Source organism: Lynx rufus, unplaced genomic scaffold, assembly GCF_022079265.1.
Source record: "Lynx rufus isolate CCGP_SWC_20201006 ecotype Redwood Valley unplaced genomic scaffold, mLynRuf1.p SCAF_4, whole genome shotgun sequence".
NCBI classification, from domain to species: Eukaryota; Metazoa; Chordata; class Mammalia; order Carnivora; family Felidae; genus Lynx; species Lynx rufus.
This window is the reverse complement of record NW_025814856.1, coordinates 66005305-66028759: the sequence shown is the minus strand read 5'-3', so window position 1 is coordinate 66028759 and position 23455 is coordinate 66005305. Positions and strand designations below refer to the sequence as shown.

The 23455-nt window shown below is 48.5% G+C and overlaps 1 protein-coding gene across 1 annotated transcript in view; it reads left to right on the top strand.

The window, feature by feature from the left end:
* COBL (cordon-bleu WH2 repeat protein) overlaps positions 1 to 23455 on the top strand; it is a 172365-nt gene that overhangs the window by 123917 nt on the left and 24993 nt on the right. The window lies entirely within an intron of this gene.

Sequence of the window (23455 nt, the reverse complement as noted above, 5' to 3'; positions counted from 1 at the left end):
TCTGTGGAAGAATGGAGGACTTAGATATGTATGTGTGGACGTAGGGAGCAAACTCAATCGATCCACACCAGTTCACATGACGAATAGAATCAGCCACAAAATTAGCCAGAGTCACAGACGTTTCACTGTACCTCAGGGCTCTCCTTCACCAAGATGGCCCGATACACAGCTGGGGATGATTCAGGGCAATTCAATGACCAAGATTTAGAGATCTACATATGTCCTGACACTGTACGAACCAGCGTTAGAATCTTCTGGGAATCAGATTAATTCAGTGAATCATTTTTCCTCAAAGCACGTACATCTCAGAGAGGTTTTCCTTTCTGGCTCATCTCCGAACCCATCCCTCCTTGGGGGTTATTCATTCTCCATAGAAGTCAGCCAGAGAACTGTTTCTTTGGTCCATGATGTGACACGTGCTATCAAGAGTTAACAGTCAGTAGAGGTGCCTGGGTGGCTCAGTCGGTTAAGCATCTGACTGTTGATTTCGGCTCAGGTCATGATCTCACAGTTCGTGAGCTCGAGCCCGGCTCCAGGCTCTGTGCTGACTGGACGGAGACTGCTTGGGATTTTCTGTCTCCCTTTCTCTGTCCCTCCCCTGCTCACGCCATCTCTGTCTCTCTCAAAATAAAAAAATTAACTTAAAAAAAAAAGAATTACGGTAAAAGAAATCTGAGGTCCTGCACATTCTCTAACCTGAGAGACAGATCAAGCAGACCTGATGGCTGACCCATGCTCCTGACGGTTGACAGAGGAGTCCCTCAGGAATACCAGTTCTATAGCAAGCGCTAAGGTGAAAGGAAAATTATATGTTATTTTTCAGCTACAACAGGCGTAAATTCTTTCATATTCATCACAGAGACAGTATCAACAGTGGATAGTAGAACGTGCTGTGATTTCATGCAATCCTATCTACGCAGATTCTAAAATTATTTAGTGGTAAAGAAATACTCCAGTTCAGCAGATGAAACGGTGTGGGGAGATCTTCACGTGGTTTACACACTGGTCTTTTATTTTAGCACCCACCACGACCACTCATGCGTCGCATCCCTGTGGCGTTGCTATCGGCTGCCCGTCATCGCGGCTTTCCTACTGATTTGGGTTTGTAACATGGTATATTCGCTGCTTTTCGTATCTCACGTAGTCTGATTCAAAACGTGTCCATGCGTGGACTAATGCTTCCCGTAGCACAATACGCTTTGCTTTTCTTTGTATAATGTTTATTTGTTTATGTTGAGGGGAGGCACACAGAGAGAGGGAGGAAAAGACAATCCCAAGCAGGCTCCACACTCAGCGCAGGGCCAGACATGGGGCTCGATCTCACGGCTGTGAGATCATGACTTGAGCCGAAATCAAGACTCAGACGCTTAACCGACTGACGCTTAACTTAACTCAGACGCTTAACCGCCACCCAGGCGCCCCAAGGTAGACTTTTCTATAATAGAGATAGGATTACCTCTTCCAAGTGGATGAGGGGGGATAAGGGCCCTGCACACAAGTACAGAAGGTGTCCCGAATCAGCACCAATTCTCCATCGTCCAGGAGTTCATCCACTCACAGAGCGTGTACTTCTCTCCCCCTGAATAGTGTGCATGCGTGGGTTTTAACTACCTCATCATTCATACCCGAGGAATGTGGATCAGGAGGAAAACTCAAAACAGTTCTAGCTCTTCCCACTCACCATGGTAAAACAACAGTGAGCAGACTTCAAACGCTCCAGTGAAGACGAAGCTCCAGGTCTTAAAGGAAATGAGTCTCAGAGCTCTCCGTGGCGTATCTGTGGTTTACGTTGTTGTGCCCATGCTTCATTCATCACCAGTAGGAGCACAGAACCGGTAACCCTTCTACCAAAAACTCCCTTCGCTGGAAACTGTGAGATTAAATTTATCATCACGTTCTGTGTTTATCTTGCCCTTCGATGCTTTCCATAACCCTTCTCTTTCTTGAGAAAATAATACATTTTTATTACGAAGGATGAAGCTGTGTAAATGTCAGAAGTTCGTATCTTCCCATCTCCTTCGGCAAAGAAAAGCATAGAAAGAGATGAAAGGTACTCAGATTATTTAGACCGACTGCATTTTTTCCAGGGCGATAAATCTGCCCTCCAGTCGTTAGGGAGTAAAATGAGGGGGGTGGGGAAACAGCCAAACATACAATCTAAATCCGAACACAGTAACCAGTGTGCATCATCATCTCTCCTTTGGCTCTCAAGGAACTAGTGTTGATGAGAAAAGATCTTCCCCTGTGTGTTGAGTGAGTAAGAAGTGGTAAAGGAGGGATATAAAGACTTTCTCAATAGCACGACTTCTAAACTCAGAGGAGAAAATGGACGGCAGATTGCCGTATCCAGACTACAGACGCATCCCCTTGGCTGAGTAGAGTTGCCAATGTTAAGTCAGATTTGCCGCAAAACACCGGTCTCCTGGCTCTACGTGGACAAACATGGAGAGACGAATCACAAACCTTGTAGAGCTGCCGTTTCAAGAAAAATGAGAGAAAATGTCATTCTTGATAGGAGTAAAGAGCGTTTGTGCCTCTGGCCTGTTTCTCTCATTGACATTCCTGCCTGATCCGTGTGGTATTGGGTTTGCAGCATCTCTCCTGGTCAAGCTTCTCGGCCCATCTTCTCTCATGTGGGCAAAGCCCCAGGTCGGCCCTGCAGGCACAATGTTGACGAAACCAGCGGGGGGGAGGTGCTAGAAGGCAGCATTGCCTTCTGTGTGTGTGCCAGCCCCTTTCCTGTCCCTCTCATTGCTGTTGTCACAGGAATGAGGACAGCATGGTTCCCTGGTGAGGGCCGGGGCGTGCTGAGGCAGGGCCTTAAGGACTCCGTGGCACATAGTTTATGTGCGAAGACTGAGTCAAGTTCAGTGAATATAAAAGAACAGTGTTAGATTGAGATTTTTAGTCTTTAGTATTGGAATGAACACTGCAAGTCGAAGTAGAGGGAGAAAATCAATGGGATTTTGTAGTTTTGATGTCTTTTTTTTTAACAGTTTCACTGACGTATAATTGGCACACACACACGAAAACTTGTATACACCTGTGAAACCATTGGCACGATCAAGACAGTAAACTGCCAGCACCCCCCCCAGCATCCCCATGTCCCTTTGTAATTGTTTGTAATCTGTACGTGTGTGTATACACACAAATGAAACGTTATACACTCAACTACAGATAACCTTATCTGCAAATCTAATGGGAAAAGCTAGCCAAGTGTAACTTTCTAAAAAAAAATTTTTTTAATGTTTATTTATTTTTGAGAGACTGAGAGAGAGCTTGAGCAGGGGAGGGGCAGAGAGAGAGGGAGACACAGAATCCGAAGCAGGCTCCAGGCTCCGAGCTGTCAGCACAGAGCCCGACACGGGGCTTGAACCCACAAACGCAAGATCATGACCTGAGCCGAAGTTGGACGCTTAAACTGACTGAGCCACCCAGGTGCCCCATAGCGAAGTATAATCTTTAATAGTCAAAATTCTAAATTAATTGAGAAGTAAAGCTCTGTAGTTAATCAGGGAATTGTTAAAATGTCGAACATCAAGTGTTCGAATCGATGCGGTCTGTGATAGTTGCCTAGTGATCCGACCAGAAGAACTAGTCACAACATTCTTGGTCAAAGCAGTGGCTTGAATGCATTGTATGGGACATGTCAGTACACACACTCGTGCATACACAAGCCATTGAACTGTTTCTTCTCTATCCAGATTTTCAAGAGGAAGCAGAAAGATTGTTCTCAACTGCATAATTTTCTCCTGCTAAAGAGGCATGAGTGTGTGAATGAAGCCACACACTGGGTGAATTTAGCCCAGAGGAGCCCACCTGCCCATCTTGCAGGAGGCGAGGAGCTGCATTGCAGGCCATCCGCTGACCCCGCAGCTGTCCCCTAGGTCAGCAAGCAGCCAAGGGGCCGATTTATTGACAAGATAGAGCTTCCCGGTCAATGAGTGCCTGTCCCTGTTCATTTGAACCACCAGGGGGAGCCCTGATTATCCCATCGTAGGACAGTCGTCCCTGTGAACAAAGGTTCAAGTGGCAAACATCAGGGCTTCTGGTTGATTCCAATATTATGTTGCAGCCGGACAGACAGAGCAGACTTCAGTGACCAGGCCGTAGGGTGGAGCCCCCTCTGTTTACAAAGAAGGGAAAGTGAGGCCAGAAAAGCGTAGGCACTTGCCCACGACCACATGGCTCAGGAGAGCCTGGGCTCAGATTCAGAATCCCATCCACTGTTGCTGGTGGGGTGACGGGATCCAAAAAGGAATGAGGATGTGGCAGTGTGTGTATTAGTGGCTCTGCCTATCTGTAGTTTGTTCTGTCCCTCTCCGTCTGTCCATCTGTCCATCCATCCACCCATCCTTCCGATACGTGTGGACAGGTCAGAACGGCACACGGTGATAGTGGCCACGCTTAGCCCTCCCTTCGGTGCCTACCTTACCACAGAATTAAGGAGAATGCGGTCCCTTCGTGGTGAAGATGTGCACGAGCACGGGCAGAAATCCCGTGCGACTCGAGTGGACCCCAGCCCCGTCCCGCGTCTCTCCTCAGCACCAGCACCTGCACACACCTGGCTGTTTGGTGGCCCGAAAGCACCTGCCGCAGCGGAGGCGGCCTGCCCCAGGGCCCACTGTGCCCGAGTTTGCAGGGCCTGCCTATGGAGGGGACTCAGTCTTTGCTGGTTCCCTTCCCGGAGGGGATAAAATGGCCGTCTGAAGGTGTGTGGGTTAATAACCCTTTCGTGCTGCCCACTACAAGGTCGGTGCTGTTGTTAACCTTCTCGTTTTACAAAGGAGAAAACACAGGCACAGACGTGGCAGGAAATGTGTCAGAGGCCGGAAGCGAGAGCAAGTTGACCTCAGGCAGGACGTGAACCCCGCAGCCTGGCCTGTGTGTCCGTAGAGGACAGACAGCAGGACTTGCTGTTTGCACCGGGGTGGTAGTCTCTCTTGCTGGAAGCTCGCCCCAAAGCCACCAGCTGAGAGCAGAGCCGTCTGTGAAAACCCCAGTGAGAGAAAGGATGGGGCCCACCGAAGCACCATGAATGGGGGGCCCGGCCCAGGAGGAGGTTGGAGGACCCCAAACACGGTCCAGACGGTTACCTCGTGTTAGCATCTCTCAGGCTCACAGGTTGTCCTAGGCTGCCCGCTGCTTTAACCTTTTCCTCACAGCAGCACGTGCCCTGGTGTCTGAGCCTGCTCGGGCCACCACGACCCCACAGCCTGGACCACCCAAACAGGAGACACTGGCCTCGCCACTCTGGAGTCCAGAGACTGGGAGTCCAAGGTCAAGGTGCCCCACACGGTTGGTTCCCTGAGACCCCTCCCCTTGGCCGGCAGCACTCCTCAGAGCGTCCTCACACGGACTCTCCTAGGTGGGCGCGCACGCTGGGGTCTCCCTCTTATAGGGACACCAGTCATATTGGGTCAAGACCCACCCTAAGGGCCTCGCTTTAACTTAATCACTGCTGTAGAGACCTCGTCCGGCTACAGTCACATTCTGAGGTTGGGGGTTGGATACCTACGGTATTAGGGGGAACACCACTCAGCCCAGAACAAGGGGCCGTTTGCTGGGGGGACACACAGGCTGTGCTGTCTGAGCTGTGCCCACAGCAGGAGCACAGGGTAGCTGCCTCCGTCTCCGGTTGGGCCCATTTTGCCCGAAACAGGTGGCGTCCCATGCTGTTCTGATGCCATGGAGGGGCCACCACTGCATGCACATCCTGTCTCTGCCCCGACCTCAAATTGCATCCTTGCCGTGCAGCTCATGGAGTATCTGGGGCTCAATCACACGCCTGTCCTCGCTTCCAAATAGCACCACCGGAGGCGGGCCGAGCCAAGAGTCCTTCGGAAACATTCCTGCCACACAAGAGCAGGGGCTCCGCTTGTCGCCACCGTCCCCGAATCAAATGTCCCTGAGCCTTCTTTTCCGCTGTCCCCACACACCTGTCAGCTTTCACCTGGATCTTCCAGGCATCTGTGAATGTGCATACACATGCATGCACACACACACACACGCACACGCACACGCACATGCACACATACACACACCAAACCCGTCTTGTCTCTCAGCCGTGTCCTAAATACCGGGGCGTTGGAGATCATTCATAATCTCAACACACACTCTTGTTTTCCCTCTACGTTCTGTGTGCGTCGTACCGCCGAGAAGTTGTTTTACGTGTACCAACTTCTAAACGCTGCTCCTGAAATCAGTGTGATTCTCGCCGGTCGAATGTCACGAATCCTGTCTGTCACAGAAGATGGGAGTGATCACTGGCTCCTCCCCCCTGGGAGGGTTTCTGAGGAAACGAGGCCCACACACTAACCTGGGGGGGGAGGGTCGTGGGCTGCATGGGAGGCAGGCCGGGGACTCCAACCCAAGCTGGGCTTCCTCTCCCTTGTTTGCCTAACCTGCTGAGTCAGTTTTCCGGCTTTTCCTTTTTTCAGTTGCGATCAAAATCGACATTTAACGTCGTACCCATTTTTAAGTCCCCAGGTCAGTGACAGTGAGTGCGTTCACAGCGTTGTGAAACGGATCTGCAGAACTTTGACATGGTGCCAATCCAAAATTTTGTGACCGTCACACATCAGCTCCCTTTTGCCCCCTGCCCCATCCCCTGGCACCCACCATTCTACGTCATGCTTCTGTGAATCTGATTACGCTAGGAACCTCAGAAGGCAGAATGCTACCGTATTTGTCTTTTTTGTGACTATCTTAGCTCACGTAGCACAGTGTCCTCAAGGGTCACCCATGTTGTTGCATGGGACAGGACTTCTTTTTTAAGGCTGAAGGATAGTCCACCTACCAGTAGCCATATCTTGTTTATCCATTGGCCTGTGGGTAGGCATCCGGGGTGTTTTTGTCTCTTGCCTACCATGCGTAGAGCTGCAGTGAACACAGAGTCCAGATATGTCTTTGAGACCCTACTTGCAATTCTTTTGGATGTATACCTGAAAAGGTGTTGCGGCTGAATCAGTATGCTCGTGCCTGTAAACAGAGCAACTCAAGCTGGCTTGATCCGCAAGGAAATCTGTAGGTTGACACAATTCTAGAGGCGGGGCAGGCTCTTAACCCAAACTCTGCCATCAGCGAGAGTTCTGAACCAATCACGGAGGCCCTGGGGGCGCCGTGCACCCATTGGCTGCAGCTAGAATGCACAGGCCAATCACCAGCAAGGAGGGCAGGATTACCATGTTTGATTGGATGGTCGGGGTCCATCTCCCAGGCAACCCAGATGCTGAGGCAGCCTGACCACATCCGCTCAAGGGGGGGGGGGGTGGGGCGGGGCATCTTAGCCACCTCTCTGTGCCTGAGTTGTGTTTTGAGAGCAAAGGTAGTTTTGACACTTACACACGTGAGTACCTGTAAAGCATTTAGAATAATGGCCAGCTCTCAACAAATCTTAACTATTAGGAAAGTGGCCAACATTTAAAACACAGGAGATTGTGCATTAAAATCTTGATTTTTGCTCTTCCCCCACCAACACTGCCCCCCGCAAAAAAATATATATATATATATATTTATATATATAGCAAAATCGCTTTTCCTCACAAAAGAAACAGCGTGGGACACAGGAGTAGCTGCTCATTGTAGACAGGCACGCACTCTTCTCCGTGGCCCATGCCCCCACCTGGCCTCACATCTGTCCCTCGCAGATGGTCCTTGACCCCGTGCACGTGTGAGTTTGTGTCCCTGCTTCAGTCAAACTGGAGAGATAAGGTAATTCAAGTCCTCATTTAAAAAAAAAAAAACAGGAAAATGTGGGGGCTCCTGGATGGCTCAGTCGGTTAAGCTTCCGACTTCAGCTCAGGTCATGATCTCGCAGTCCGTGGGTTTGAACCCCGCATTCGCTCTGTGCTGACAGCTCGGAGCCTGGAGCCTGCTTCGGATTATTCTGTGTCTCCGACTCTCTCTGCCCCTCCCCCACTTGTGCTCTGTCTCTATCAAAAATAAATAAAATGTAAACAAAAAAAAATTTTTTTTAAATCAGGAAAATGTAGAGGCACCTGGATGTCTCAATCAGTTAAGCGTCCGATTTAGGCTGAGGTCATGATCTCGCGGTTTGTGGGTTCGAGCCCCGCGTCGGGTTCCCTGCTGTCAGCACAGAGCCTGCTTCAGATCCTCTGTCCCCATCTCTCTCTCCCTCTCTCTCAAAACTAAACAATAAAAAAAAAATGTTAAAAACCCAGAAAAATGTAAATATTCCACTGTCACAGAAGCCTGGGGCAAAACTGTTTAACTTTCTCCTTCGGGAGCTCACGCCGATGATGCCTGCTGTTCCCATCCTCCTCTTTTATGCTAGGGTGTTGGATGACTTTGAAGAGGCTTCTTAAAATGTGCCTTTTTACAGCTCGTGAGGACAAAGTGCCCCACCCTTGTGAGGTGTGCCCCCCCCCTTTCCGGGGCATTCTGGGGGAGGCCATGCCCTCCAGGGCTTTCCAGGGCTGCTGGGTCCTTTTGCAGCCTGGGTGAGTGGGAACACCGCTAGGGTTAGTCCCGCGTGTACCCTGGCGTGGAGGTCAGCCTGTCCCTCCCCCGGGATGGCCAGGCCAGACGCTACAGGCCCGCACATGCCACCGCCCGCCCCGCACCCACCACAGAGCCCCAGGGGCCAGCCGGCTCCAGGCTGCCTCGCAGGACACGTCGAGCCATGCCCAGGGCTGACAAGGAAGAGATCATGTTCTGCTGCCGCACTTGTAGATCGGCAAGTGCCCATGTTTCCATGGGATGATGAAACACAGAAATAAATAGGCCACCGTGCCATCTGGGACCGCCCGAGCCGTGTGGCTGCTCTTACACTGGCTTAATCTGGTGGAGACCCTTGGGGCGTCATCGGCCACTTCAGAGAAACCACCGGCGCTGACGGGAAGCCTCTCCCCGGGTCTCAGTGGGCAGCCCGAGCGCCCGGACACCAAGATTCTGACTTGAGCAATTGCCCTGCAGTAACGCCGTGACCCAGGGCTGCAGCCCAGAGCTGCGGATGAGGAAGGCGTCACTCGGAGCGGCAGCTGTGCCTTCAAGCAGGTGTCCTTCATGCCGGGCACGCGGGCAAGCAAGCAGAAAGATGAACAGGGTTGTGTCGGTCCAAACACCCACGCTGGGTCTGCTGTTCCGGGGTGTAGCGCTGTCAGGGAGGTGCACTGCAAAAGTAATCTTAGAGACTTAAAGTGCTGGATTAGCCTGTTGCTGAGGGCACATTTTGCTTTTCAGAACAGTTTCAAAGCGTGAGAAACGTAATGAGCGATTTTAATTAGGACCATTTTAATCCTCTTTACTGTTTAGCCCCCATGGGCCTTCCCAATGTGTCTGTCTTCACATGGCGTAAGGCTGCGGTTCAAAACGATCACCCAATGCGTGCCAGGCACCAGTGGACGGTCACCCAATGGAGAGGGATTAAAAGGCCAGAAGAACTCGTGCCTTAAAGGGACAAGACCCTAGCTCTTCACTCTTCTCCAGCCCCTGGGTATGACTTGTTTGATACCTTGGGTTATTCTGTCCTCAGAGACCCAGCGAACAAACGAGGCAGGAATAGGCCTGTTGTGGGGCCAGAAATGCAGATCACGCTGGGATGCCGGGCCTGGAGTCATGGCCCCTTCCTGCCCTTGGGAAGTCAACCCCGAGTTGCAGGGGGGGTTGCAGATAATTGCAGTGCCCCCGTAAGAACTCAGGAACCTAAGAATTCTATGCTGATTTCAGGCTTCATGAAGCAGACGCATTTTTGGAGACAATGTCCAAGCTGTGCGAAGGCATTATTCTACCGCCGGGAATATTCAGGAAAGGAAAGAGGGGACGGGAGCCCATAAGCAAACGATGGCCTGTTTGCCCCAGCAGACCTGTGGCTCAGGGCATGATTGAGTCACGGTCCTGTGCAGTCAGACGGATGACAAGGAAAATGTGTGCAGAAAAGTCACATTTCTCCAAGGGTAACGGTTGGAGATGTCTATGCTGAGTTTTACCTCCGGGAGGGCCTCATACTCAAATATACAATGGGGTCAAGTTTAGTGAATGGAATCAAGCTTGAGGCAGAGGGCAGAGGGGAGCAGGACCCCGTTCTTCCCAGCCTGTGTCGTGAGCCAGGCTCTGGGTGCCTGTGAGGGCAGGAGACCAGTACTCACAGAGGCAGCTGTTCTGGAAAATACCCTTTTCTAAAGGTACACCGCACTTTCGAAGCGTCTCTCTCTCTTTTTAAATTACCCTCAAATAAGCCTCATGAGACACTGCCTCCTTTGACTAAAATAATCCACAGCTCAGGGTGCCTGGGTGGCTCAGTGGGTTAAGCGTCCGACTTTGGCTCAAGTCATGATCTCACAGCTCGTAAGTTCGAGCCCCGCATCGGGCTCTATGCTGGCAGCTCAGAGCCTGAAACCTGCTTCAGATTTGTGTGTCCCTCTCTCTGTGCCCCTTCCCTGCATGCACTTTGTCTGTTTCTCTCTCTTGAAAATAAGTAAACATTAAAAAAAATCTAAAAAAAAAAATAATCCACAGCTCTATGCCCTCTGGACTCACCTGCCCCAGAAAGAAATGACTGAAGGTATTTGTAAAATTCTAGACTCCACAGGGCTAAGGACTGGACGTTTCTAAGGCTGGTGGTAAGAAGGTCACACGTGGGAGGGGACAGCACAGGACTGTTGGGACAGCTCACCCAGCACGACCAGCGAGCAGGGTGACCTTTCTCAAGCCACTTCATCCTTTGGCCTCACATTCAGATACGGATTTTGACCCGAGCGTTCTCTGAATACCATGTGCTTTGGGTGTGAAGTCTGGGCCAAGAGGAGGTCCACGTGTCCTCGGCCCCCCAAGGGAGTACCTCAGGGCAGATGATCTTTGGTGCAAATGAATGTGGGCCTAAAATCCAGACTCTTCTGTAGGAGAGAGAGGGAGGCAGGAAAACAGTAGAAATCACCGCTCATGCCCTGTACTCAGTGCAGCAAAAACAGCCAAGAGTCTGTGTTGAATTTCAAGAGCCCTCAATGCTCACAAAACAGCTCATTTAAGAAATCTGTTTGTGGGGCGCCTGGGTGGGTCAGTTGCTTAAGCGTCCGATTCTTGGTTTCAGTTCCGGTGACAATCTCGGGGTTCATGGGATCGAGCCCTGAGTCAGGCTCTGCACCGACAGCGTGGAGCCTGCTTGGGATTCTCTCTCTCTCCACCACCACCCCCTCCCCCCGCCCTGCCTGCTCACTCACGTGTGCTCTTTCCTCTTGTCTCAAAATGAGTAAAGATTTTTAAAAAAAGAAGACACCTCCTTGGGGTGGAACTGTGACTACAGGGGTAAGAAGTCCTATGAATGTATACTTTTTAATTATCACAATGTGGAAGTTCAGAGAAAAGTAACAGAAACGCGTAGATGAATTATGGCCAATGTACTTCTATTTATTTAGGGCCCACAGTTTTTTCTGTTGCTAGAGAAAGCTCAGTGGGATTTTGGGGAGTGGGAAAATCAGGACTTCCATTTGGAGTTGGAGAAGCCGGTGGCAACCTTATCTTGCCATGAGCTAAATCCCTGCAGACGGGCATCTCGGCTCTGAGCATCACGCGGGAGATATGACCCACGAAGACGCGTGACTGCCAGCCTGAGCAGCCTGGATGGCACAGCGCTCAGGCATGCCACAGTATCATGTACATGCCAAGGCGAGATCGGCTGGAGGCCGCTTCCAGCCATGTTGAGGCAGGTGCCCGTCAGGAAGGCAATGTCCACGGAGAATTTGTAGGATGCAAACTGGGACGAAGCACCTCCATTGCATCAGACACGGAAGACCCAGGGCTTGCTCTCTTGGAGGCATAAGATGAAAAGTACAAATAAAGGCCCAAGAGAACCAAAGGGAGGAGGATCCATCTGAGCCCCCAGCGGGGACCCGGAGGACAGGCCAAGGGTGATCTCCCAGAACTAGAAAAAATGGCAAATTAATGACAGTCATCTCAGGCTGTCTGTTGGGATGGATTTGGTCCTGAGCACAGAGCGAAAGCAGGTAGTCTGGAGAGTTGCAAAGGAGCTCCCACTTTTTCACCAGCCCCCCCCACCTCTCTGGGACGTGGTCACCCATGGGACCATTAGTGACATTCCCCCATCTGCCAGCTTAGAACAGTGAATGCTGGAGTCAGGAGTGAAGCTCGGACTGGAATAAGAGCCTGGGGTCTCCATGCAGTCCCAGCCTGGAACAGCAACCATCCCAAAGGGGAGGCGAAGCTGAGCCCCACCAGATGGACAGAGACGCCGTTGGGCCAGAAGACGCTGTCTCTTTGCTGCTGAACTCCTCAGGCTAGGCATAGATGGGTGTCTGCAAAGGCTTGTGGCCTGCAGTGTGCCCCAGGTATGTTTGCCTCCAGACCCTTCCCTGTCACCTGGATTTGCTCAAGGCCACAGTTGAATCACTACCATAATTGTTTGAACAGATATAAAAGGTGTAGGAGAGAAGTAGCTTGTTCAATCAGTTGAGTGTAAAGGAAGTACATAAACACCAATAGGGTGACATATCTGCCCTTCTTCACACATTTAAGGCATTTTGTTAGAGATTTATCAAAAAAAGTCTTAAGAAACAAAGACTACAAGAAAAAGTGACCGACTGTGAAATCATCTTGGGGCTGAGTGGCTATTCTCTTTCCAATTGCTGGAGTCTCCCTTTCTATACCCCAGGGGAAAAAACAAAACTTTTATTTTAAAACTCAAAAGAATCCCAATAGAAAAAGTCTGGTAAGGTGCAGTTGTGGGGAGAGTATCTCTAAGTGTAAGCGGGCTGGAGGACAAGATGGGTCCCTCCCTTCCCACGGGGACAACATCCAGCTTGGAATCCTTGCAGCAGATCCTGACAACTGAGGCTGGAGCCTGGCATCTGCAGGGAGGTTCTTTTGGGTACCAGTAGGTTCTGCTGTGATGAGTGCTTTCTGGCATAAAGCCAAGTTATTGGGGGCCACCATAATTGTGAGTGAGACAGGTGGTTTGTGTGTGAAATGTCTGATTTCCTGGCTGTGCGGTCTGTTAACTTCGGCCAAGGATGAAAACAGTTGTATGCAAGTTTCCTAAAATGACAGGCACCGATGATGATCGTGTCATCGTTATAAGCAGATGCGCATCCCCAAGACGGGCTGGACTCTGGGGAGGGGGCCTCTAGGGAAAGAGGAGGGCAGTGTTACTGCTCATTATTTTTATACTAACCACTCTCTACTGTATTCAAGTGGCCTTTAGGTGGTGGTTTTGCCGTGTGTGTGTGTGTGTGTGTGTGTGTGTGTGTGTGTGTGAAACACAACATACAAGCATGGTTAAGAGTCATTTAACTTTCCTGTATTGCCTTTTGATGGCATGTTAGCATGTTATGATTTCTGAAAATTATTGTAGGGAAATTACCTTGATATTCCCTGCTAGTGTGTCTTCTCAATATGAAAAATGTGGTTTTCTGCACTAGTCCAGACCCAGGTAACCGTGTGAGTAAGCCATGTTTTTTACTGTCTGTCCCATTCAGTCAGTCCCAAACATCAGACAATTTATACAAATAATCGGTAAGGTAGAAATAACCAAATTGGCCAGCTAAGCAAGCGACGGAGCTGACACTGGCCACAGGTAGTGATGCAGAAGTGTGAGACGCGATCCTTGGGGACCCGTGCTTTCACTCTGTCGCTGGTGAGGCTTCTTTCCCAGGTGCCTTGTCAAGGTGACTCTCACAAGGTCTGTGACAGCCTTTGTGACACATATGACTTCAGAGTCTTGTTTCTCTGTCTGGCATCGTATTTCCAGGCGGTTCAGGACCCCGTTTTCCTTCCACTCTGCCTGTTCGGTACCTCCTGCCCCAAATCAAGACTCCAGGAGCCACAGCCCCTCTCACCTTTCCTTCTCCCACCAAGTCTGCACCCTTCCCCAGTGTGATTTCTTCTTTTTTGTGTCGTGGGCGTATTCTACAACCACTTGGGATGTGTTTTGTGTCTGTAAGTCTTCTGAAAACGCTCTAACGTAATTCCTGAAAGTTATTTATTCTGTCCTGCTGTTTTTTTTTTAAAAGTCTATTCATTTATTTTGAGAAAGAAAGAGAGAGAGAGAGCATGAGCAGGGGAAGGGGCAGAGAGAGAAGGAGAGAGAATCCCAAGCAGGCTCTGCACTGTCAGCACAGAGCCTGACGTGGGACTCAATCCCGTGAGCTGTGAGATCATGACCTGAGCTGAAATCCAAGCGTTGGACACTTAACCAGCTGAGCCACCCAGGCACCCCCTGCCCTTCCGTTTTGAAGGAGATGTCACTTTTCACTTCATGGAGAGCCTTCTGTGGAGAAAAATGCCCCTGCATCTTGAGATCATGGATTGACCAGGAGTTTTTTAGCGGGTCCATTCATTACCTCCAGTGCCTTTGAAACACAGCAGTGAAGAGGTTTTAGGAGGCAGAGGGAGGAAGCCACCTGGCTTAGGTATGGACTGTTCTCAGCTGCAGCTTAGCGAGGGTAGAAGCACGAGCTGGCCAGGGGACCCTAGAGGAGCTGGAGAAAGCTCCCCAAGTGTGGACCTGGACCAGGAGCCTCAGCATCACTCAGAACATGTGAGCAGGTTCAGGTTGAGGCGGGGGACACCTGAGACCCTCTGAATCAGAATCTTGCATGGAAGGGTCACTCTGCAGTCTATTCTAACAAGCCCTCCAGTGGACTCCGGTGCAAGCCAACCACAAGAACCATAGTTTCCAGGGGATTTGGATGCTTGGCGGCCAACAACCCAGTGAGGTCCAGCACCTACTAATGGTAATCATGGCTGCCACTACTGAGCCTCGACTCTGTGCCCTGCTGACCTCTCTACATGTGCCGTCTCGTGGCGTCTTCACTGTGGCCTCAGAGAGAGGACTCTTGCCTGCATTCCTGAAGAGGGTGCCTCCAAGCTGGGGAGACACAGTGCCAGGGCTTCAGCGATGATGCTGTGGGCATTGCAAGGCCAGGGGGAGGCATCGGAGCGGGGACAGCTGCAGATCTCCAAGGGCGTGGGGGGGGGGGGAACCTGAGGAACCCCGGAGGGAGGAAGACTTTGAAGAAGAAAGAGAAGTCCTCTTCTGAGAACTCGAGGGAAGAAACGCATCCGATGGAAACGCAGGTGGTGGTCAGCCCTGCGGTCGGATATTCAGTTGCTTCTCCTGGTGGAAGCTTACTCGATCCAACTCTGCAAGGGTGCCCCTCCGGCTTCTCTGGCTGCCTGTGGCCGTTCTCCCCACCACGCCTGAGTTGTCTGCCCTGAAGGGAGGAAACGTTTTGCGCTTGGATAACCTGGCGACACAACTGAGACAAGAAGCGTGGGTGGGAAACCCATTCTACGTTAAAGTAAGTTGAGATTCCTTACGTTGCCAGCAGTATGGTGGGTCAGAAATCCCTTTCTGCTACAGAGCATCTCAAAATGCTAGATCTTACATAGTGATCACTTTTTTTTAGTGTTTCTTGAGAGAGAGAGAGAGAGCAAGAAGGGGAGGGGCAGAGAGAGAGGGAGAGAGAGAATCCCAAACAGGCTCCTCGATGTCAGCGCAGAGCCTGACTCGGGGCTCAATCCCACAAACCCTGAGATCATGACCTGAGATGAAATCAAGAGTCGGATGCTTAACCGATGGAGCCATCCAGGCGCCCCATGTAGTGACCATTTTAAATGCATAACTGCTCTTGCAAGAGAGTAAATGAAATCGTGTTGGCCTGAAAATGAGAACGAAAACACAGAATAGAAAAGCAAGGAGAACTGAGAGGGCCTGGGCTCTGTTCCCACGGGTCTGCCCTGGAGCTCACAGACCACACTGGGCCACCTGCACACAGACCCTCAAGAGAGAGACCCTGTCCACGAATCGGAGGGGTGGAAGGAAGTGGCCTTCAGCACAGGGAGATGCCAGGGGAAAAATTCAGAAAGTCACTCTTTGCAGGGAGGACAGTCCAGAGTGGGGAAGAAACGTTAGCAGGAGCCTCGATTCCACTGAAAAACCTTAGCGTCTTAGTGAACCCAGCAAGCTACCAGTGCAACGAAGGCATATCGCTGGGGTTCCTCAGGTCTCCCTAGGCATGAGAGCACCAATGTGCGAAGGAAAAAAAGATATCCTACACCCATCAGCCAGGAGCATTCATATGCTTGGTAGGTGTTACAGGTGGTAAAACTTCAGAAACCATCAATAAGGATACGGAAGGACAGACTGACCAAGAAAGAACATCGTAATGTGACACGCATTACAGAAAGGGACAAAAAAAAAAAGGAAAAAGTTTTCTTTTTCTGTTTAGCTTTTCTTAAAAACACCTCCTGGAATGTTTTATTGCAGTGACAATATGGTCTGTGCCCACCAACTTCCACATTTTGCTACAACCAAAGGAAGATAAGGGAGAACACGGAGTCAAAGGGCACACGTTCATTTAATCAAAAGAGGGAGAAAGGATGATCTGAATTTCAGGACAAACTAAAATGGTTACTCTTACGAAAGACACTGAGTACTATCGTGGATGCTAACAACAGCTGTCTATAGTACTGCAAAAATATTCTTCACTGGGTCACTTTGATGCCAACTTTGGATCAGGAGCAGTGGCCGAACAGAGCTTTTTGGAAAGCTAAGCCAAAGTAGATCACACATTTTGTTCTGTAGGGTCTAGTGATAAGGGATGGAACGTGGGAGAAATTAGCGGAGGAAACGGACGGTATTTTTCTTAGATTGCCTATCCAAAATGGCACATGACTCACCTTTGCTTCGTGCCAGACCTGACTCATAGTCAATTCGAAATTGAGTCCCTTGGCAACTTGGCAAGTCCCTGAACGTCAGATTTTCTGAAGTGCTGATTAAATACAATTCATGTGCTTGAATACTCTAGACTACCTGGAGACAGGGTTTCTATTTTGATGACGAAAAGCAAAGCATCAGCTTTGTTCTTGCCAGTATAAAGTACATGCTTCTTTAGACTGAGGCCCCAGAAATATATACGTACCAACAGCCCGAGATTTTTCTCAAAAGTATTTTAGAATATACTGAAGTCCCTGGACAAATAGAATCAAGATTTTTTCCATAGAACATGGAAGAAAATCCTGTCACTTAGAAAAGCTTAAATGTAGGTATTCTCAGTGAAATTCATTATGTGGCCAAAGACCCCTAATTTGACTCTTACCTAACACGTGATTTTGTGTGATTTTGAATGGACTTGCTACTTTAATGGGCTTGGCAGAGTAAGTTTCTGCAACACATACCCTCAGGGATAGATGAAATAATTTGTTGGCTGGGGCTCCTTTTATAATTTGCAAAAGAGGAGTCATGATAACCACGCTGCAGAGGGCGTTGGATTAAATTGGAGGCAGCTAAATAGTATCCATTACAACATTGCGGAATGGCTACACCCAACTACCATTATATGATTTCCAAACATCAATGTTGGACTATACTATCTGGTAGTAATTAGCCAATGGTCTAATGTTTTAGGTGACTCTCATAGCCAGACATCAGCATAAAGAATCCTGTGTAGCTATTTGCTGAAACAGGCACATGATGGCACAATGAAACTTTAGTTTTAAGATGACTGAACTTAATTGAAGGATGGTCAACCATTATGGCTGCTTGGAGAAACGAGATACCTCATCCCAATGGAGTCCTTTCGAGGTGACTTCCCTCTCTGCCCCGTGGATCTCTCCTTAGCCCAATCTGTCATAGGGCTTTCTGTTGTATCCTAAGGAAACCGTGCTATTCCCATGTATGAAAGAAATCCACTCCCTATCATTATTGACACCCTCATTTAAACACATGAAAATAGTCAAGAATCACTAAACAATCTTTTTTTTTCTTAATGCATGAAAGAGGAACAATGAACTGATCAGAGGAACTAACCCCAAAGGAAGTAGGGTTTATTTAGGAAACAAAATAGAACTTTAAATATTTTTTGTGTTTGCCTCAGAGAATTGTAATGGATTATCACATACGTAAAACAAGAGCAGGGAATTACTGAAAAATAAATGAATAACAGGACATCCAAAACCTCTTGGAAATTAAATACACAGACAAATTTTGGTGAAATTTTTGATATTCACAGATAAAGAGGAAACTCTTGCCAGCTTCAAGAGATAAGATTATATAGAGTTGGAAAGAACCATGTTAGCATACAGATTCTCATGTATGAGGCAGGATGCCAGGAAAGAAGGAACCAAGAATAGAATCTTGAAGAAGGATTGTGATCTGAATCTTGCTTGGATTTAGCCATACTGATCGTCAAGGATATGGATTAGATGAAGACAATCTTCAGACACAAGAGGGCTTAGAGAGTAACTGGATCCAAATTAGATTGTTCTGACAATACAACTACTCAAATATATAATCCAAATAATGGAAAATAAATCTAGAAAAGGGAAGGGTGTGATAATACAACTGTTGCATTTCATAAAAGTTCCTATAATAGAAACATAATGTAAAATAGTTATATATTTTTAATTTGCATTTTATATGTATATACTAATAATCTTATATCATAATTTATATTATGTATTTAGTGTATAATATTTAACATAGATTATGTTGAATCATAACCATAATTATATAACATTAAATCATTAATCATAATTATATATTTTTTGTATTTCTAGTTAACATTAATAAACATATGAACATATCTAATATTTATAATAAATATTTTGACATTATGGCATTTATATTTAATACATATTATAGGTATACTGATGAAAATATCAGGGTAATTTACCTATTGATTAGATAGGAGTCTTTAGTTCCAAGAGAAAGAAACATGTCTTGAACTGGTTAAGGGAAGTGGGTTTTTGTGGGCGTTTTTTGGCTCACATGACTGGGAATTTTAAGAGATGAATCCTCATTATGGTCATGGCAGAGTCCAGGTACCCAATTACTGTCTTAGGAGTGTGTTTTCTCCCATCCCTGAACAAGTTCTCTCCATGTGCTTGTCCAAATGGCTATTTATCCAAGACTCTGCCATTCCATTGACTCCAGGCCAGTGAGACCAGCTTCCCCAGGAGCTCTGGTGGGAAGGTCCAGAGGCAGGCCTTGATTTGTCCAGCTGAGCACACGTGCCCTCCTTTGGTCTACCGTTGTGTGCACGGTTTAAATTGGCCAGATTTTGGTTCCTCTCATGCCCATCCCCCAGGGCCCAGGGTAGTTAGGGGCAGTTGTTAGACTCACCCAGATGTTGAGAAATAGGTTGGCCACAGGAAGCAGGAATTCATTTAGCACTAACAGGGAGGGGGACAGTGCTGGACAGACAAAAACAGCAGCTGTTGTCTATATATGTCTTAATAGGACAGTGACTGGAATCCAGTCCTGCCTTTCAGTGGTGGAAATTGAAATTTTCCCTGCCCATTTTCCTGGGTGTATTAGGATTCTAGGATTAAACGTATGTCTCAGGCTCTGGAGAAGTATGCATTGATTACATCATTGACTCTTAAGAGAATTCAGATTCCAGAGAATCTATTTTAGATCCATTAGTGCTTTCAAAGTCTTCATTATCCTGCCTTCTTGAAGAAAATTGTGTGTGTGTGTGTGTGTGTGTGTGTGTGTGTGTGTGTGTGTGTAATGATCCTCTATCGTGAACTGGCTGTACTGTTACCTGCATCGTGCAGTACCTTTGAGGGGCCCATGATTACATTGAAAAATAATACAACTCTTTTTAAAGTATTGCTATTTACAGTACAGTAGAAATTACATCTGGTGCAACCCATCAACTCAAGATGGAAATTTTCGCGTGTCACTGAAAAATGTTAGGGGGACGTGGTGGTTCAAAATTATTTGCGGATGTATATGACAGAAACTATCGGCAAACACGTGTCAGTTTGCACTACTGATTCAAGAGCACTTTTCCAGTATCTCCCCTGTTTCTTCCCTTTTTTCTCAGTTCTTAGAACATAGGGAATTAAACCAAAGTAGTCGGGATGAAAGATGAGCATCGGTTATTGGCTATCAATAGTGTGCGGAAATCATAGGCACCAGTGAGAGGGGAAGAAAAATCCTTTCTGTGAGACATTGTCTCTGGTCCACATCAATGTGGTGAAAGTGACCCTTGGGGAATCTCCCTTAGTCATGACTAGCAAGAGAGCATGATTTAGGGTACAAGACCTTGCACTTACATTCAATAAAATCACTCAAAACTGAATCCGTTACAAGAGTCCTTGGAAGATCCTTATGTTTAGTGTTTGAAATTTTTTTGGTGACTTTGTAAATGAAAAACTCAATGACGTGGGTACTGAATGGAACATGATGGTGTTCACCTTGAGGAACTGGAGGCCGTAAGTTAGCATTTTCTTCTTTACACCTTAGCTAGAGAAATTTCTGGAAGCTCTCATTGAGACAGAAGGGCATTTGAACCACAGGATTATAAAATTTAGGTGGAGGACAGTGAAGGGGTTAGTATTCCTTACTCAGGCTCTATGGCCATTCATTTGGAAGAGAATTTAATCAAGAATTTATATTAGGCTTCTGCTAAAGACAAATTAAGTGTGGTTTTCACATTTGCAAAAATCTTGCAGTGGTAACTTTTTAGGTCAAAAAGGTTGTTCACGCCTTGAGAGAAGAGCAGACTTGCTAGCAAATTTATTAGCTCAAAAATCACGAGCTATACTTTTAGGGCTGATGGAAGGCAGCAGAAAGGACGTAGACAATGACGCATCCCTTTTACAATTCCTAGTCACTGGTCAACTGTCCAAAGAACGTTTGCATCTTACATTTAAATTTGGAATTTCAGAGAACAGTAGTACTCTGTACCTAGAAGGGATTTTAGAGCTCCTCAGAACCCACATGCTTATTTTACAGAAAGGGGAAAAGGCTGTTCCGAGTTTAGAGTAGAACTTGGACCTGGATGTGGGATTTGGGTTCTTAACCCAGCCCTTCTTGGGCTGTCCCTGGATTTCAAGTTGGGGTCCCCAGGACCACTGGCTTCATGGAATCAGGGGCTAAGTGAGGGAGGTGAGGGGCGCACAGAAGGATCTAGACGGCCCCATAAATAACAGCCAAAGCCGCTCCAAGCGTTTCTTCTATGTTTTGGGCTTCTGTTTAGAATCGATAAAGAAAAAAAAAAATTCTCCTGCACCATTATCTTACTCAGAAATGGTCAAAACATGTTACAGCTCACAGGGCTAACAGTAGGAACCAGCCCAGAGGAGACTCAAAGCTGGGGCAGGGCGAGGGAGGTGGTGATGTCCGATTCTAAGCGAAGATTCTCAGACCGACGGGGTTGACTGCAGACAGACATGAAAACCACACCGAGCCAGGTTGGAGCCTCACAGGAATGTCCCTTCCTATCTCCAGATCGGGGCCGGCTTTGACGGCTCCCCCAGCAGTGTTTCAGGAAGTTGTTTGCTGATCTCTCCTTGACCAGTCCCCTGAGGTGGGTCCCTTCTCCCTGGGCCTTTATGCACTTGTTCCTCCCGTGCCTGGGTGACCACCCTCCTGACAGTGTGGCCGCCCTTACCTGCTCCCTGAACCCCGGGGGCGGCGCATGGGTTCAGGGACCCTCACCGAACACCTGTCCAGTGGGTTCAAGGATGCAGTTACTCTGGCCCTGGGAAGGTGATCCATTAGAAGGGACTTGCCCGGGCAGGAGGGGAGCTCCGGAAATGGCAGTCTTTACCGTATATTGTTAAAATGGTTTCACACATACACGCCGAATATAGACTCCTCACACCTTGTCGACTTAGGTTTGCAGTTGGCTCAATTTAGAGCAGTGACTTTCTACTTGCTTTTTTTTGCTCCCAAACGTCTGTAGGGTGTAAAGCAAGCCCAGGCCAGCATTCTGGATGGCATAACTGGAAAGAAAGGGGATGGGGAGGGCTTGGCGTCCCCCGTCCACCAGGGATGTATTCCAAGTGTCCAGGACACGAGTGTGCCAGGAGGACCCCCTAGCCGCAGGCGGTCCCGAAGGCTTCTTTGGGGTTACTTCACGCTCGGGTGACTCCTGGGGTGGGAAGAGGGGGACCGGGACTGGACCGAGCCACCTGTTTGGGACCCTGCTGCATGCTGACACCTCCTTCCGACCAGCCAGCCCCACTCCACCTGTGCAGACACACCTCGAGTTGACATTAGCAGATGGCACCTAGGAAAAACACTGAAAGAAGGCGGGTATTGGTAACAGCGCTCACTGCGTGTGGTTCGGACACATCGCCTCGCGCATTTGTGCCTCTAAACAATTCCTCCTTTGTGCTCTGGTCTTTCCTTTCGAGCTCTGTTGTGAAATGTCTGTGTTTTGTTGTTGTTGTTTTTTTTATATATATGTAATTTTGTTCTTTTGTTTATTTCATTGTTCGGGATCTCAAATAAGCCAGCCCCTCGAGGAACGCTCTCCTTGGCGCTCTTTCGGGTTCATTAATTCTACGTTGCTAAGTCTGCTGTCCGGTTAAAAGCATGTCCCTGTGAGGCCGTCGCGGGACTCCAGGTCGTGATCACGTGCAGTGAGCCCTGGGCACCCCTACAGCCTTAATTCACTGTAGCAATCCAGCAACGATGTATTGGAGAAACGGTTTCACAACAAGACAGCCGGAAACCGCAGCACAGCGCGGTCCTTGCTTCCTGGACCACCGGGAACAGGGCTGAGATCGGATGTCTTGAGGTTTAAAATCTGTTTCTACATTAAATTCGAAGTAAACACGTCTGGTGTGTAGCTGGTCCAGGGTGATGTCCTCCTGTCCTGCAGGCATGGAGCGTTCGGTGACCTTAGGGAACCCGGAGGCTCGCTGTACTTCCATGCTTAATGTATCTCTGAAGGGCTTGCTTGGATGTTGTGCCAAATGGCTACAGTGTTCCCCGTCATTACTATTTCAGTGTAATCCTCGCTCTGATCGTTGCAAATCTCTGCCTCTCGTTCTTCCTGCTGCAGTAAATCTCACTCAGGAACAAGAGAACCCCAACCAGAGCCATTTGCGTTCTGGTTCCTTCTCATTGGTCTTGGAGGTAATCTTCCAGGATCCCCTCTTGTTTGGAACAGAGCTCCCTGCTCGCATGTAAAAAAAACGAAGGGGAGGAAACAAATTAGATAAAAATGAAGGGGGAGCCAGATGCCGAGGAGGCATGAAGTTTGACCCTGTAGGGCGGATTCCGAATGTTCCTGTGGAACATTTGTTAGAAGCTCCCACACAGTATTATTTACTTCTCATTTTGTTTATGTCTGGAAACGATGGTCTTGGGGGAAGAACTCACTTCAGAACAACTTCAGTGGAAGCAAGGGTCAGGCTGGAAAGCATGGCAAACGCTGTGTCATTTGTCGGAATTTTTAAACGCGTCTGCCCGCAGTCACACACGCGGGTAAAAAGCCAAAAGGCTGATCCGGAACGTGCTGACGTTTGAGGGCAAGTTTTGCTCTCGATCACGTACCGGCACACGGCTCCCTCCGAGTCATAAGGCGCTTCTGGAGGAAGCTGTGAGGCCCGATCGGGTCTTCCTGTGCTCCCAGCCCCCTGAATTCCACCGTCCAGGGGAGTCAGGCAGGTTGGTGTTCACATGCGCTCGGCCGTGTGGAGACGTGCCGGCTGACGTGTCCTTGCCGTGTTTTGT